This window comes from Rhinatrema bivittatum, chromosome 4, assembly GCF_901001135.1.
Source record: "Rhinatrema bivittatum chromosome 4, aRhiBiv1.1, whole genome shotgun sequence".
Classification (NCBI taxonomy): Eukaryota; Metazoa; Chordata; class Amphibia; order Gymnophiona; family Rhinatrematidae; genus Rhinatrema; species Rhinatrema bivittatum.
Genome location: NC_042618.1, coordinates 440,666,505 through 440,683,162, shown reverse-complemented (window position 1 = coordinate 440,683,162; position 16,658 = coordinate 440,666,505). Strand labels below are relative to the sequence as shown.

Genomic DNA, 16,658 nt, shown 5'->3' with positions numbered 1-16,658 from the left:
CCACTGAAAATCCATGCAATTCCACAAGAGGAGCTGGATTTTGCGGCCCTTCCTGCAGCCGCAGGCGACCAGGGGCTTTGTATACAGACTAACGCAATACTCAGGAAATGGAACACAAATGAAATTCTTAGACAAAATCTAAGCATGAAGACAAAATAATAAAATGGAGTCACAAGACAACTGCGGCAATAAGGTAAGATTACAATACATTTAACAAATGCATATTCAAAAAAGGCATTCCAGCTACTGGAAAATAGGCAGATAGACTGCACCAAACTAATCTTGCCAATGATTCTCTAGGATGCTAAATGTACCAGGACATTTTTTTTTTTTTGCACAATAGGTGCCCCACATTTCCTCAGGGGTGTGCAGGTGTAGAAGTGGATCACAAAATAGTGCCCCATGCGTCACTGAATTTACTGCAATATCAAAGCACAGGATGAATTGGAGATGCTATAGCAACCAGAACTCCACATTTTCTTTTTACTAATTTGTGTCTCATACTTGCTTAATTTTGCATTCATTTCGTTACCAGTCAGAACAAATGTGAATAAATGACAAATTTGCTAAACAAACCCTAATTTCAGCAGCAGGCTGTTATTTAACAAATAAAAAATTTGTAATTGTTTTTATTAATTCCTCTGAATGAACAAAGCCCCATTTTAAATGCTTGACTACAAAATAGCCACCTTGCATCATTCAAAAGCAACCTGAATTGAATTCACGAGGTGCACTTTGTTATAATAAGCAGGTTTTTTTTTTCATCCATCATGTTTTTCAGTTCATTGGAAAACAGCAGCAAATACAACTGCTGTCTCTTGTATCAGATTGCCAATTTGATAGCTGTATTTTAGGCTCCTGTTTTTCCCCCCTCCCCACCAATGGTAAGAGTTCACTCAAATTGACACTGCAGTCTGAACCATAGGCCAGTCTGCCTTTTATTTATATTTTAAATATTTAAAATGTAATTTTTCTATTCAAACTGTTTTCTTCTGTGTCAAACAAGATTTCCCATTTTCAGTTAGATGAAAAAGCTCTATATCACTATTTATTAGCATGTTTCTTGAAGAACAAGGCTGTCTTTCCTCATTTTGATTTTGTTTTGCTATTAAACATGTCTGCTAAAATTTAGCATATTCACTCTTCCTCTTTTTTTTTTTTTTTATAGTCGGTCTACAAATGCCCTAACTGTAAGAGAAGTTTGAAAATATTCATCCAGAGAAATTGTAGCAGCTTTCCTCAATGTCCCACTAGCGACAGTAACTTGCTTAATACACGCAGCATCAGCAGCTCAGGGTCACTGACAGCTGTCATACAGTTTTGTCCAGGTTAGAGTACTGGAGGGGCAAGAATGTGTTGCCCAGAAATCCCTGTTGCTTCTTGACAAGGCTGGCCTATATTTAATGCAAAAAGGTAAGCATATACTTCCCAACACATAGGAAGAAGCTGGAGAACTTCCAGCAGCTCTGAGTCAATAAAATATTCACATATTGTGTCATTAAAAATGCTTATTCAATGCAGTGGAGGGGGTAAAGGGTGGAGGTTGGCCCATGCCCCCACACCTAGCAGCGGGGTTAGAAAGATGATACCAAGGTATGAAACAGTGTGGACATGCCCAAAGGAAGAGAGAGAATGAAAAAAGGGATTTAAGAAAACCTTAAGTGTTGTCAAAGACTTGGAGCTACGATTCAATGCCAAGAAGTACAGAGTTATGTACTTTGGGTAAAGTAATCCAAAAGAGCTGTATGTGATAGGGAGCAAAAGACTATTGTGCACCGACCAGGAGAGAGACTTTGGGGCGGATTGTGCCTGGTGATCTGAAGGCAACGAAACACGACAAGGCAGTAGCTAAAGCCAGAAAAAAAAAAGCTGGGCTGCAAAGGGAGAGGACTAACCGGCAGGAAAAGGGATGTAATAATGTCCTTGTACAGGTCCTTGGTGAGGCCTCACTTGAAGTTCTGTGCTTAGTGCTGGAGACTATCCCACAAAGCATAGAGACAGGACGGAGGAGGTCCAGAGAAAGGCAATCAAAATGGTGTAGGGTCTGTTTCAGAAGACCTATGAGGAGAGGCTGAAGGATCTGACTATGTATACCCTGGAGGAGAGGAGGTGCAGGGGAGAAATGATACAGACCTTCAGATCACTGATATTAATGATGCAAAAACCAGGGATCACAATATGAAACCAAGGAAGAGAACACTCAGGACCAACATTAGGAAATATTGTTTCCCTGGAGAGGGTGGTGGATGTCTGGAACGTCCTTCCCAAAAGAGGTGGTGAGGACAAGAACAGTAAATGAATTCAAAAGGGCATGGAACAAACGCTGTGGATCCCTAATGGCTTGAAGTTGGAAATGAAGAAAGGGGGTGGTGTAACATTTCTGTATTGGGGGGGGGGGGGTTGCCTGCACAGAGCGGTAGTTACTGCCATACACAAATTGCTGGGCAAGGGCAAATTGTATTGGACCATTTGGCCTTCATCTGCCACCATTACTATGTTGCTATGTATGTCCCAGCAAAAGGTGAGGGAGTTAAAGAGGGCCTGGAGATACTAGAAACACTGTCAATCCATGATGCCCCACACTCACTCTTAAGGGGGCTAACTTGAAGGAGAACCATCACTGCCCTTGGGCTAGTCATGCAAAAGTTTGAGGTAATCAAAGCCTTTCAGTTTACTTTCAGCAGGTAATTATTTCTCCCCCCCTACTTTTAGCCCCTTAAAGTCCAGGAATTCTGAATGGAAGCCTATTTACATAATTGCTCTTCAGCAGCCTGAGATTAACCCATGTATAAAGTAGTTACCTTAACCACAGAGGAGTGAAAAACAACTGGGAGGCAGTGAAGAGACAGGAGATAGTGCTTTGCCAGAAATTAAAAGGGTATAGTAGCTACTGCTATGATAACCCACCTAGGATGGGTTAAGAGGTGGGCTGATCATAGTAGCCAACAATGTTAAATCTTGGGCCTCCTCCCCCCCCCCCCCCAAAAAAAAAACTCTGTTCTGTTATATCCCTAATAATCTAGGGGGGGCACCAGAAAAACAACAAGAACGTTATGCATATAATATACATACACAGAGCTGATGTATCTCAAACACATACGTTTCCTGCTTGAACAGTGCAACAAACTGTCAGTTTCTGTTGAAGGTTCAAAAGGGAACCGGGGAGGAGGGGAGAAAACAGACAACACCAAACGGGGGGGGGGGGGGGTAGAGAGGGGTTACCCCTTAAAAAGAACTATAGTACAGAAACTGAACTGCGTTTAATAGCAATACAAACTATTTTCTAAAGCCTCTATTTGTTTTCAGAGAGGAATGCCAGAGCCTGCAAGAAAAGGTTCTTAAAAACAAGACATGGAAATGCGAAGTTTTGACAATCTGTCATGTGTTTTACTAACGACTTACATGGAGACAGTCTGACCGTACACAGACCCGACTGCTAAATCTACATGAAACTCATTTTATTTTTTTTTTTTTTAAGAGAATGAAATCCACACTGAAAATCCACAACAAGATCCCTCCTCCCGGCTGAGAAAAAAAAAATCAACCAAATAACAGGTTCTCAGATAGAGCGATAGGTAATTCTGCAAATAGATCATCCCGTCCCGACCCCGGTGCCTGGCAGTCTATTCATCCCCAAAGTGCTACCAGCAGGGGCTTCGGTCCTAAAACAAACAAACACACAAGGGAAAGGGGCGAAGCTGCAGGGCTGAAAGGCAGGGGCCAGGAGGAGTGGTGGAGGGAAATGAAAAGAGTGAACTTACCAGAAAACAGAAGTCCTCCTCCGCCTGCTATTCTCTTTCTCTGGCCGGGTTTCCTGAACTCAGAGAAGGCCGGATGCCGTCCAAACGCCAGCCCTCACCCAGATACCGGATAACAACTCTCGACTTCCCGGCTGGGGAGGGCGGCGGAAGCTCTCCTCGCCTTTATTTTATTCGTTTCCCCGCCTTCCCTATGTTAACTCTCTCTGTCATTCGCTTTCGCTCCCAGCTCGGCCGAGTCACTTTATCCCGAAAGGGATTCCTTCAAACATGGCTCCTGCAAGCGGCTGCCGGCCCGTCTCAGCTACAGAAGCATGGGGGGGGGGGGGGGGGGAGAATACAAACAAACCCCTCCTTCTGCTCCTCTCTCTCCTTTTTTACTTCACTTTTATTTTTTGGGAGGAGAAGGATGGGAGCGGAGAAGGCAGCGCAGAGAGGCAGGTGAGCGAGTAATCCCGGGCTGCCTGACTGACTGCACGCTGCGGCTCCACCGATTGACGCTGACGCCTGTGCACTGTACACACACTCGGCTCATGCTCGCCCTCTCTCTCTCTGTCATTTCTCTAGGCTCCGGGGGCTGTGCGGCGAAAGGCCGCCCCACCCCATCCCTTTTGGTGAGTTTTTTACGTTTCTCCGGTGCCCCCTGGTGGGGACACCGAAGACTGAAAGAAAAAAAAAAAAGGGGGCGGGCCTAGAACTAAGGCTGTGTGTTGTTTTGGTTTTGGGTTTTTTTTTCAGCACATAAGGGTAATTGTTACTGCTTGCGGAGGGGGTCTCCTGTGCCATTCCCTTGGCAGGGAGGGTGGGCCTTTGATCACAAAGCCTCCTAGTTTCCATTCTCATCTGAAGGGGGAGGGAGGGCATGGACCATGGAGGGCAGGGGTGCCCTCTGGATCTGTCATCTCATTGAGAGGGTCGCCAACCTTAGGGGCCCCTGAATTTCTGTCTTTCAGCAGGGGGGTGTCACAGACTTTAAGAGAGAGGGAACAGAAGTCAGGAGGAGTGGTGGAGGGAAATGAAATGATTCCCAGTGATTACTGACTCTCTACCCCTACGTATCTCTACGTAGTTAAAGAGATCCTTGTATAGTTTAAACCACTACCCCCCTTTGCTAACCCTTTTGACCCCGTTTCCCTTTTATGCCGCCCATCAATTCCTCCCAACCCCCATCTTATTTCATATTTAAGTGAATACTTTTAAGTAAATGTCCCCCAATACCTCCTTAGCTCTACAATTTGATAGTGACTGTACCTATCATCAACTGTATATAGTTGCATCTATTCATTTTCTCTCACTCCCATCAGTCCAACCTTTGCCCTTCCCCTTAGCCCCCCCTCTCCCACTCTTCCGTTTTCCTCCCTTCCCACTCCCCTCCCCTGTATTATTTCTCTATTGTTCTATTGTTTTATCTATTTATCATTTTTACTGTTTTATTGTTATATTGTAACTTTCCTCCTTTGAGTTTTTTGTAAACCGGCATGATGTGTTTCACGAATGTCGGTAAATAAAAGTTAATAAATAAATAAATAAATAAAAAGAGGGGTCAGTGGGGGAGATAAAAGGGGAAAGTGAGGAAAAGGGGGACCTCCCTGTTCCATTTCTCAGTGGAAGGGAGGGAGGATCACCCTAAATTGAAAAAGTAAAAAAAAAATTATAAAGTAAAATACTTAAATATGAGGCAAGGGAGGGGAGCAGAACACCTTGTCCACTGCCCACTAGAAGGCAAGCTCCTCCACCCAGCCAGCAGACACAACACAGAAGTACTTCGCCTTGATCTGGGTGCATACCATGGCCTTGAACAAGACACCACACTCCAAGGGACTGCTTCCAGTCAACCTCTCTTGCCTTGCCTACCATACTGCCTGCTTGGCGGTTGATAGGAAAAAGTTGAACAGAGTATCCCTCTTCTGTAGGGGCCCCTTTCTGGCCACTCCCGAGTTGTGACTGAAGGCCATCTCGCTGACCCATCCCAGGCGTCAGGCCACTTCAGCATCTGGGATGGTATGGGTCTCCTGTAAAAAGAACACTGAGTACCCACCATGCTTCAGGGCGGAGATCACCCGATGCCTGTGGAACCCAACTCCACAGCCATTGGTGTTGAGGGTGCACATCAAAGCCATTCTCTGTCAAGCAGCAAAACGGACATGAACATGGTCAACCCCATCACAGAGCCTCCCAGAGTGTACATGTCTTTTTATTTATTTATTTTATTTAAAATCTTTTCTATACCGTCGTTAAGCAGACACTGCCGAAGAGATAGGCAACTGGTAGGCGGCTCTGGGCCACCCACTTCACATTTCCCTTCCCAGTTGCGTTCTGCTGCAGTCATCTCCATGACTACTGCTCCTTGGGGGGCAGGTGCCAAGAGGTTCAGTGTGCTGCGACAGTCAAAAAAGCAAACAGAATGTTAGGAATTATTAGAAAGGGAATGGTGAATAAAACGGAAAATGTCATAATGCCTCTATATCGCTCCATGGTGAAACCGCACCTTGAATACTGTGTACAATTCTGGTCGCCACATCTCAAAAAAGATATAATTGCGATGGAGAAGGTACAGAGAAGGGCGACCAAAATGATAAGGGGAATGGAACAGCTCCCCTATGAGGAAAGACTAAAGAGGTTAGGACTTTTCAGCTTGGAGAAGAGACGGCTGAGGGGGGATACGATAGAGATGTTTAAAATTATGAGAGGTCTAGAACGGGTAGATGTGAATCGGTTATTTACTCTTTCGGATAGTAGAAAGACTAGGGGGCACTCCATGAAGTTAGCATGGGGCACATTTAAAACTAATTTTTTTTACTCAACGCACAATTAAACTCTGGAATTTGTTGCCAGAGGATGTGGTTAGTGCAGTTAGTATAGCTGTGTTTAAAAACGGATTGGATAAGTTCTTGGAGGAGAAGTCCATTACCTGCTATTAAGTTCACTTAGAGAATAGCCACTGCCATTAGCAATGGTAACATGGAATAGACTTAGTTTTTGGGTCCTTGCCAGGTTCTTATGGCCTGGATTGGCCACTGTTGGAAACAGGATGCTGGGCTTGATGGACCCTTGGTCTGACCCAGTATGGCATTTTCTTATGTTCTTATGTTCCTTTGGAAGCGCCCTCCTTTCCCCCACCTCCCCTTGTGCTCTGACTCACTCTCCATGGTGCCGAAAACCTGGGGTCGGGGCAGAGGGTGGGGAAGGCACAACCAAAGAGAGGAGGGAGGGGAGGGGGAAAGGATGATGGGCAGCTAGCCAGCATCCCCAAGTGGGGAGATGGGATGTCAGATATCTCCCCCTCTTCCAGGTTGGGGGGAGCACCTGTCAGGAACAGGTCAGCCAGTTCCTTCCCCAGGTAGGGACCCCATGGAGACGGGGCCCCTTCCAGGATGGGAGGTTCATCCCATCCGGACGTCTAGCAGGGTTGGGTGGTACTAAGGGGCCAGAAGTTCTCCTCAGCCAAGAGAGGATGAGGCTGTCCTACTTTCTGCCCCACAGGGTTACTCTTTTCCATAGGGAGAGGAGTAATGTCTTCCAGGGGTGGAGGTTGGAGACGGACTCCATTAATGGGAGGGAGGCAGCCGAAGAGCTGGCAACCTCAGCAGCAGCAAGGGGAGGGGGGCAACAATCCTGCTTGTGCCTCTCCCACAGATCCCACTATTGTCTTACCCAGTGGCTCCTCAAGTTCCCTGCCCTCAGGCAGTTTCCCAACATGGACTTCGGAACTAGTCTGCGGGGCTGGGCCAGGTTCCCCACTCTGATCATTGGGCCAAGGTCCCGGGGGCCCATCCTCCCTGCCCACGACCTCCACGGCATTGGCCACTTTCTCAGCTGATGGTGAGCTTGGGAGGAGCTGTCTCAGAGGCCTCTTGGGCAGGGCGGGAGTCCTTGGCACTAACTAAAGGTGATGGGGTGAGAGGGATAAGAAGAAGGTTGGACTCCCTGCTTGTCTCCTCCTCTTCAGAGGAGCTGGCCCGAGGGTCCGCACCCTGCTTCTCACTGAGAAGGGAGGGGCCAGTGAACCCCGGCGGTGGAGCAAGGAGAGGCATGGTTAACATCTCCATTTCTTCGGCTACTCATCCCATCCCTTCACCTTTGGGTGAGAGGCTGCTTTCTTCCTCTCCAGCACTGGGGATCAGAGGTGGGAGAGGAGCTGTGGGATGGAGTGGTGGGAAACAGCCTTGCTTCCCTATCTGCAGAGTTCATCTCCACCTCGCTCTGTCCCTGTTCTACATGGGGCTCCCTTCCGGGAGCTCCGCGTGTGGTTGCGGCTTTGCATCATCCTCTGCCACCACAGCCACCGGACCATTAATGCCCTCTTTAGAGAGTGTGGAGGAAGGGTGGGGTGGGGAGGTCGGCGATATTGCACTGGCTGTCCCACCCATTGCCCCTTTTGTCTGCTGCTTTGGCCGCCCTGGCACATTCCCGCTCCTTCGTGTGTCTCTCTTTGAAATTGAGAGGCCCCATCAAGAGGAGAGGGAGGTTCAGGCTCTGGCAGGGCCTCTGCGGCGGGGAGTTCTGCAGCGGTGGAGGGGGAGGGGTGGAGCGCTGTTCAGACAGGGCAGGATCAGATGCCATCCGACCTCCTGGAGTTCGGGGAGGCAATGGTAACTGCCTCCCCAAGGGAGCCGTGGCCAGCCCAGTGGGGTCGGGGGTGGGGGGGATGGATTCTGCTTGGAGGAGGCTTGCTGCCCTCTCCCTGATGGTTTAGGAGAGGAGGCTAGGGCACAGCTGGTGGAAGTGCCCCAGCTTGCGGAAAAAGAAGCATCAAGCCTACTCCATAGACCAATAGATCCAGAAAACTCCTCCCGTGGAATAGGACCATCCTCCACCCTTTGGCCTCACCCCCATCCTCAGGCAGGTGTATCAAGGCCTGCCTCCGAAAGGAGGAGATATGCTGCAGCTCCCTCTCCCAGTGAACTGCTGGGAGGGCAGTGATGGGGGTAGTAAACACCCCAGGTCACAGAGGTGGTGCTTTATCAGTGCATCCAGAAGGTGTGGTAGCATGTTACTGAACACCACCGAGGTCCCCTGCCCCACCAGGGCTCCACCTGGTGGAAAACCCCCTCCACTATCATCCCCTCCTCCATGGCCTTATGGATCGCCTGGAGGGACCTGACAAGGAGCACGGCCTTGCTGCTCATCTTCCCCATGACCTGATTTGGTCTGACCAGTTTGGCCAGGGCGATACTGCAGCAGATGGGTTCAGGCGAGGCCACATGTGCTTGAGGGTGAGGTCTGAGGACCCCGCTGCTGAGGAGTATAAATTCATTGGCGGGGCAGTTCCCTCGGCACCCACCCTGGATGTGGCCATGGCCACATAGCTGGACCTAGTTGCCAGGGGGGAGGGGTGGCTAGGGGGTGGAAAGGATAGCGCCGGGGGAGGGGCCCCCAGTGGCAGTGGTGGTGCCATTGGAGACATGCAGGTGGCAGCAGGGGCAGAGGGATCACCGATGGTGGCCATACTGCCAATGGTAGCGGTATCCCTGGTGGCTGTACCTGTGGCGGTACCCGTGCCAGTGCCCCTAGTGGTGCCAGCAGTACCTGCGGTGGAGCCTTCAGGTGGCCACCTCGCTGTCTTTTTTTTGTTGCAGAAGGGGAGGGGGGAGAATGTGGGGGAAGATGATAGAAACACTGCCTTCCTCGCTGACGCCCCTAGTAGCAAGCATGAAAAGGAAGGGAGTGGGTGGAGGGGGGAGGCGTTTGCGGGTCATGCCGCCGGGAGGGTGGGGGAGGAGGTATATTTAATCTTCCTCCTCCTTTTTACGGCAGGTTTGTTCCCAGCGGATACCGCAGTGGAGAAAGGGTTTTGTGAGGGGTGGAGGAGCCACCCCTTCCCACGCTGGGGGTGGTGGGGGATCTATTAATATGTGGGTTCTCCCCACTCCCCTTTTGCCATTCTTTTTCCAGTCGCCGCACGAGCAGCTGGGGTCTTTCCCTCTTTATGCCCAGCTATAAGGGGAATAAGGACAGTCACTGTAGGAGACATATTATTCTCCTTTGTGGGCTCGGCTTCTATGAGGTCTTCTCCCCCCCGGGGCTGGGGACTGGAACCGCTTGTATAGTCGTGTAGGTGTCCTTTTTCTTCCGCTAAGGGTGGGAAAAAGAAGGAGGGGGTCTCAACTGTTGAGTTGAGGCGGGAGAACTGAAAAACTCTCCGTACTGGAGGAGAGAGGAAGCACAATGGAGAGTAAGGCAACTAGAGCCAAACAGAAAAAAAGGGACAACAAAGGGAAAAAATAAATGGAAGAAAAAGCAGGGAGGAAGATTTCCTTCCTTACTCAACCTCTTACTCTTTCTGCCCTGGAGGGAAAAAGCAACCTTTCCAAACCCTCAAAGCTGTGTTCTGCTAGAAAGGAAAAATCCCAAAGCTAAAAGTAAGCTAAAAGGGGAGTGTCCTCTACTGAAGGGGGAAGGGGGGGGGGGGGTGGAAAGAGACCTTAAGTAAAGCTGTTAACTAAAAAAGAAAAAAAAAAGACACAGAAAACTGAACACAACTGAATTGCGGGTAGGTGAAAATGGGAAATGAAGTGGGAGAGGCCAGCTCAAGGCAGTCTTCTCTCCCAGGTGTTACCTCCCTACTTGTTCTGCTTCAGGAGCCTGCATGACTTTCTGCTCCTGCCCTTGTGCCCTCACAGGGTTCCAGGAGGCTGCAACTGTAGAAGAAAAAGGAAAGTGGGAGCAGAAAACCAAGGGAGCTGGAGCGTAGGTAGAGCAATGGGGGGGGGGGGGGGGGGGGGAGTTGTGGCAGCACATTGCATGGGACCAGCTGGCCAACCTGCTGATAAACCAAGACAGATAATGGTAAAATACCTCAACTACATGGATACAATGAGAATATTAACTGCCTTTAGAAAATATAAAGATCTTACTTATGAAAATAAGAACATTCCAAGATTTCTCTAGTTAAGTGTTGGCAGCCCAAAAAGAGTTTATGCCTTACTACTGCACACAATTGCTTCAAAGAGGCATAAAGTTCTCTCTGCAGTTTTCCCCGCCAGACTCTGCATGTTCCATTATGGGAAAACGAAAGTGCTTGTCACTAGCAAAGCAGCACCAAATTTTATTGCTCAACTTCCAAATTGATGAAATCATCATTTAAAGAAGAAGGTTTTCTTGCACATCTAGGGTCGAGTGCTTATTCTTCTGTTGTTGAAAATATTCAAGTTGGATTGCTGGAGTTCGATACCCAAATGACATTTTTTGTTTTTCACCATCGGTTGGAATTGTTTTCAGATATTTATTTATTTTTATTTAAAATCTTTTCTATACTGTCGTTAAGCAGAAGCCATCACAACGGTTCACAATAGGGCACATAACTACATGTTGCATAAAATGTCTTAAATTATAACAACTAAACAGGTGCCATCAAAATACTGTAACATAGTTTCATAATAAGTATTAATTGGTGGGTGTTATAAGTCATGTCCAGTTTTCTCTGTAACAGCTATAAGATAAAGTACTACTTAACTCTAGTTCTGTGTTGTTAAAAGAAAAAAAGAATAAAAATATAAAAATGAGAAACACACATTAAGCAGAGAAGAAACAGGCTTGCATTAAGTGAGGCCCACTGTATTCTGCAAGATTCTGCAACTGAATTCAAGCTCAAGGCACAGGAATGAAGAACATAAGAACATAAGAAAATGCCATACTGGGTCAGACCAAGGGTCTATCAAGCCCAGCATCCTGTTTCCAACAGTGGCCAATCCAGGCCATAAGAACCTGGCAAGTACCCAAAAACTAAGTCTATTCCATGTTACCATTGCTCATGGCAGTGGCTATTCTCTAAGTGAACTTAATAGCAGGTAATGGACTTCTCCTCCAAGAACTTATCCAATCCTTTTTTAAACACAGCTATACTAACTGCACTAACCACATCCTCTGGCAACAAATTCCAGAGTTTAATTGTGCATTGAGTAAAAAAGAACTTTCTCCGATTAGTTTTAAATGTGCCCCATGCTAACTTCATGGAGTGCCCCCTAGTCTTTCTATTATCCGAAAGAGTAAATAACCAATTCACATCTACCCTTTCTAGACCTCTCATAATTTTAAACATCTCTATCATATCCCCCCTCAGCCGTCTCTTCTCCAAGCTGAAAAGTCCTAACCTCTTTAGTCTTTCCTCATAGGGGAGCTGTTCCATTCCCCTTATCATTTTGGTAGCCCTTCTCTGTACCTTCTCCATCGCAATTATATCTTTTTTGAGATGCGGCGACCAGAACAGTGAGAACAGTTAAAAAAGGGAGGTCTCAGGGTAAATTTTTCCACAGATATAGAAGAACGACCCTAGTCTCTATGCTAGTCCCCTGTGTGAAGAATCGAGATACCAGTGTGAGCCAGGAGTCTGCCTGGCTCAAGGGAGGATTGTAGAATATGCTGATGGTAAAATACCAGAGACCTCGATGTTTTGTAAGGATTCACAAACATCAGCAGAATCAACAAGTGAGTCACAGGATGAGCATGAGACGGTGCCGAGGGTACGAAGGAAATAATCTGTGAGAAAGAATGTGTGTGCAAAGGGAAAGATAAGGGAAAACAAAGAACAGCTGCGTTTAGCAGACAGCTCAATAAACTTGTGGTGTGGAACATGCGTAGAAGAAGCCAGATAGTTTGCTAAAGGTAAACTATATAAATAGAGCCTGCACGTAGAAAAAGTTAAGCAAAAGATCCTGAGACTACAAGACTGATATGTGCTATGTACATTGTGTGAGTATATTATGCTTTTGCTTCCTGCGTATACCTTTGATGATACGCAGTGTATTAAAGAATAACTAATAAATAAGTAACTGATTAAGAAAACAACTTTCGGAGTCGTGCTTGTGACAGAAAAATAAAACAGCAGTTATAGCAGCCATTTTGCATGAGAAATGTACTCTATGTTGTACCATTCCTAAAGATGGTACCCCTGGTTGTTTCCAAGAACTGGCGATTGCCAACCTAGTTGCAATAAAGACTTGTTGACAAAAGAGTACATGTGTCTTATTCATAGCAAATGGAGGGTGGTGAAGGAGCATAAAGAAGGGTGTCCAGAATATTGCGAACTCCTAGAGGTCTTCAATCCACTGTGCTACTGCAACCCATAAATCCTGAACTTTAGGGCAAGTCCACCATACATGAAAAAAGGTTCCAGTTTGTCCACACGCTCTCCAACATAAAGCGTGGAGTTGAGGATATCTTCGGTGCAAGGCTTGCGAAGTGAGATACCACCATGTAATCATTTTATAACAGTTCTCCTGAAAAGAGGCAGACACAGAGCATTTACGAGCCTGCAGGTAAATTTGCGACCAGTCTTTTTTTGTCAATTGCATTCCCAAATCCATCTCCCAGTGACGAGTATGCGGAAAAGGTACATCCAGCTTTTCGAGTAAGAGGGTATAGAGTTTGGAGATTATTCCTCGAGTTTTATCAATATCCGCACGATAGGTTTCAAACATGGATTTTCCCTGTTGAAGAGAAGATGATATCAATGTGTTGTGATGGATGACACACGGAAGAAGGCACGTCAGGCAGAGTTCTCGGGAAGGCGCCCCGAACACAGTCCGAGTGCTCTTTTTATTATACAGAGTTTACAGAATTCCACAGCGTATTCAGCATACTATTGGTTATACTGCTACGTGCTAATGCATGCTGCCTGCGTGCTGCGTGCATGCCTTCATTGCTATTGGTTACTACATCTTATACTGTGCGCGTGATAGCCTTGTGCCAGTTTCTGGGTGAAGCAAGCAACCTCCTTGTGAAGAGGTGGGGGCTGTCTGTGAGCCTAAGATAGGGAAGTGCAGAGATCTGAGGAATGCTGACGCAGTCAAGCTCAGTGTGTGTTTAGTGCAGATAAGGAAGTACAAAGAGATCTGAGAAGTGTCGATGCAGCTAGGCCCAGTGTGGTCTGCCAGCTACTGAGCAAAGCCTTTGTCTCCACATCAATGGGGTACAGAGAAAATGTAATATTTGGCTCCCTGCTAAAAAGTCTGCGGAAGGCACTTTATATAGAGTTTGTATGTCCTGCCAAGTCATTAATGACCCGCCCTTGAGTAGATGCTCCATACGGTGAATACCTTTCGCTTTCCAAACTTGGAACACGCTATTTTGACGTCCTGCAGGAAATTGTAAATGATGATATAAACCTGTAGAATAATAGTACCCCCGATCCCCAACCAATTTCTTCTTCCATTTATCCCTCAATCTTAATGTAGTATCCAAAGCTGCAGTCCTCGTCCCATTCAGCACCCAAGTATGGCTCGGTTGCCACACCAAGGCCGTCAAGGGCATGCCCCCAAAAACCTTCCCTTCAAAAGTGGCCCATTGTTTAGGGGATCCCCTCTGGTGCATATTGGGGATAGCAGCTAGCTGGGCCACCATGTAAAACCACTCCAAATTGGGAACACCCAGTCCTCTCCTATCCCGGGGTTGAAACAACAATCGTCTAGATACCCGGAGTGGCCTCTTGCGCCAGATGAAGTCAAATAGAATTTTTTGCCAAGAGCGCAGTATAGCAGTAGAAATAAAAATGGGAATGGTATGAAAAAAATAAAGAAATCTGGGCAAAACATTCATTTTTACAATAGCCACTCGTCCCAGCTATGAATACTGCTCTCTATCCCATTTTTGGAGGTCCCTTCTTATATTTTGCAGTAGCGGTATAAAGTTAAGGCGAAATAACTCATTTACATCAGCACCAAGATGAATTCCCAAATATTTCAGGGACTTATGAGTAACCTTAAAAGGATATTGTTTCGCCAAATCCCTAATGACGTCTTGGGAGGCAGAGATATTCAATATCTCCGTTTTGTCCATGTTTATTTTAAAGCCAGAAATGACACTAAAAGCTTGAAGTTCCTCTGTAACTTCTCTAATGGATGTCTTGGGATTAGTAAGGGTTAAGAGGATGTCGTCAGCAAAAAGAGAGATTTTCATATGAAAGGGCCCCATTGGGATTCCCGTTATATAGGCAGAGTTCTGCACCTGTGTGGCAAGGGGTTCCAGGAATAAAGCAAAAAGAAGGGGAGACAGAGGGCAACTCTGTCGAGTTCCTCGCTATACCGGAAAAAGATCCCCATAGCCCCCATTAACCTTTATCCTAGCACCGGGATCCTGATAAAGACATTGAATCCACCGTAAGAATCTCGGATCAAAAGACATTTTTTCCAGTGTTGTGAATAAAAAATCCCAATGGACAAGGTCAAAGGCCTTCTCTGCATCAATGGCCAATAACACTAGAGGGACCTTTGTCGCCTTAGCCCACCAGAGGGCATCCGTGACCTTCCTAACATTGTCGGCCGCCATTCTATGGGATATGAAGCCAACTTGAGTGAGAAAGGAATTAAGTCTAGCTGCCAATACCTTGGCCAAAATTTTCAAGTCGACATTAATCAACGATATAGGTTGGTAGGACCCACACTGAGTGGGATCTCTCCCTGGTTTTGGCAACACCGTTATTCCAGCCACATTGGAATGTAAGGGTAATGAATCTCCTTCACGTAACCCATTAAAGAAATCCGTAAGGGGTCCCACCAGGTGCGTACTGTACTTCTTATAGTAACCCCCTGAAAAGTCATCTAGACCTGGGGCTTTGCCAGCTTTAAGGTCTTTAATAGCAGCTTGCACTTCAATGGCGTGAATAGGGCTATCTAGAAAACTTTGTTGGGATTTAGTAAGGGCAGGCAAAATTGTGGATTGCAAATAATGGTCAACATGTGTGGGTGCAATAGCTTGATCCTTACCATATAATAGAGTATAAAATGTGGTAAAACATTCCTGGATCTCTTTTGTAGTAGTTAAAATTTTACCATGCCGGTCCTTAACCTTAGCTATGTTGGACTGAATAGAGTGTTGCTTCAATTGCCTCGCTAAGACCCTACCAGCTCTATTATGGCCCTCAAAATAATGTTGTTTGGCGCGGTCCAGATCATAGGCTATCTGTGCAGAATCCAAGATATGCAGTTCAGAACGAGCGGCTCTCAGTCTTGTAAGATCAAGGTGGTTGGGGGTCTTAGAGTGGGTTTGAGTTAAAAGGGTAATAGTGCGAAGTAATGCAGTGCGCCGCTGTTCTTTTTGTTTCTGCAATGCAGAGGAAAGCGCTATAAGGCGCCCCCGCATGACCACCTTAGAACCTTCCCATAGGGTGCTCGCCGCCTTAACCGATCCCTTATTTAAAGTAAAATAATCCCGTAAGTGGTCTAGAAGGATCTTACTACGAGTAGGATCACGCAATAGTTCTTCTCTTAGCTTCCAGAAGCGTAATCCAGCATCTGGATTAGCCATAAGAATGTTAATCCACACCGGGGCATGGTCAGACCATGTTATATCCCCTATACCTGCATCTAACACTTGGTTTTGTACCCCTTTATCAACCAATACAAAATCAATCCGGGAATATGTATTGTGAGGGTTAGAGTAGAACGTGTAAGATCTGGAGGTGGGATTTCGTTGCCTCCATATGTCAGTAAGGCCCCAATCATGCATAAGATTATTTATTTATTTATTTATTTATTTATTTATTTATTTAACAGTTTTCTATACCGACATTAAAATACACATCATGTCAGTTTACATTATAACAAAAAGGTGGAAATTACAAATAACAGGGGGGGGGGGGGGGGAGAGTTGGAAAGCTAAGAATAACTGGGGGTCAGAAAGGGGACCCCAACAAAATAGAAGAAGGAATGAAACGAGAGGAACAGTAACATCTAAGTAACACAGGTTAACTATGGTTCAAGTGAAAAAATATATTGTTAAATAAGGTGTAGGAGTTTAAATATACAAGGGGTGCATGAGTACAGGGTATAAATGTACAAAAAATATATGGTGAGGTAAGGTGAAGGAGTATAGGGGTACAGAGGGTGCAGGAAAACAGGGTGGAGAAGAGTACCGGGAAATGGAGGGTCGTGGAGGTAGGTGTGGAAAAATGAATGGGAGAAG

General features: G+C 46.4%; 1 protein-coding gene across 4 annotated transcripts in view; it reads right to left on the bottom strand.

The window, feature by feature from the left end:
- The window catches only part of CDK17 (cyclin dependent kinase 17), a 407,414-nt gene extending 403,060 nt beyond the window's left edge, over positions 1-4,354 (bottom strand). For 2 of the 4 annotated variants that reach the window (XM_029601556.1, XM_029601558.1), the window contains exon 1: positions 3,762-4,352. The gene's annotated coding sequence lies outside the window, so the exon portion shown is untranslated. Of the gene's footprint in view, positions 1-3,761 lie in introns of all 4 variants that reach the window. The other 2 variants (XM_029601560.1, XM_029601559.1) reach the window with 2 other exon arrangements.
- Between the last annotated feature and the right edge of the window lie 12,304 nt (positions 4,355-16,658).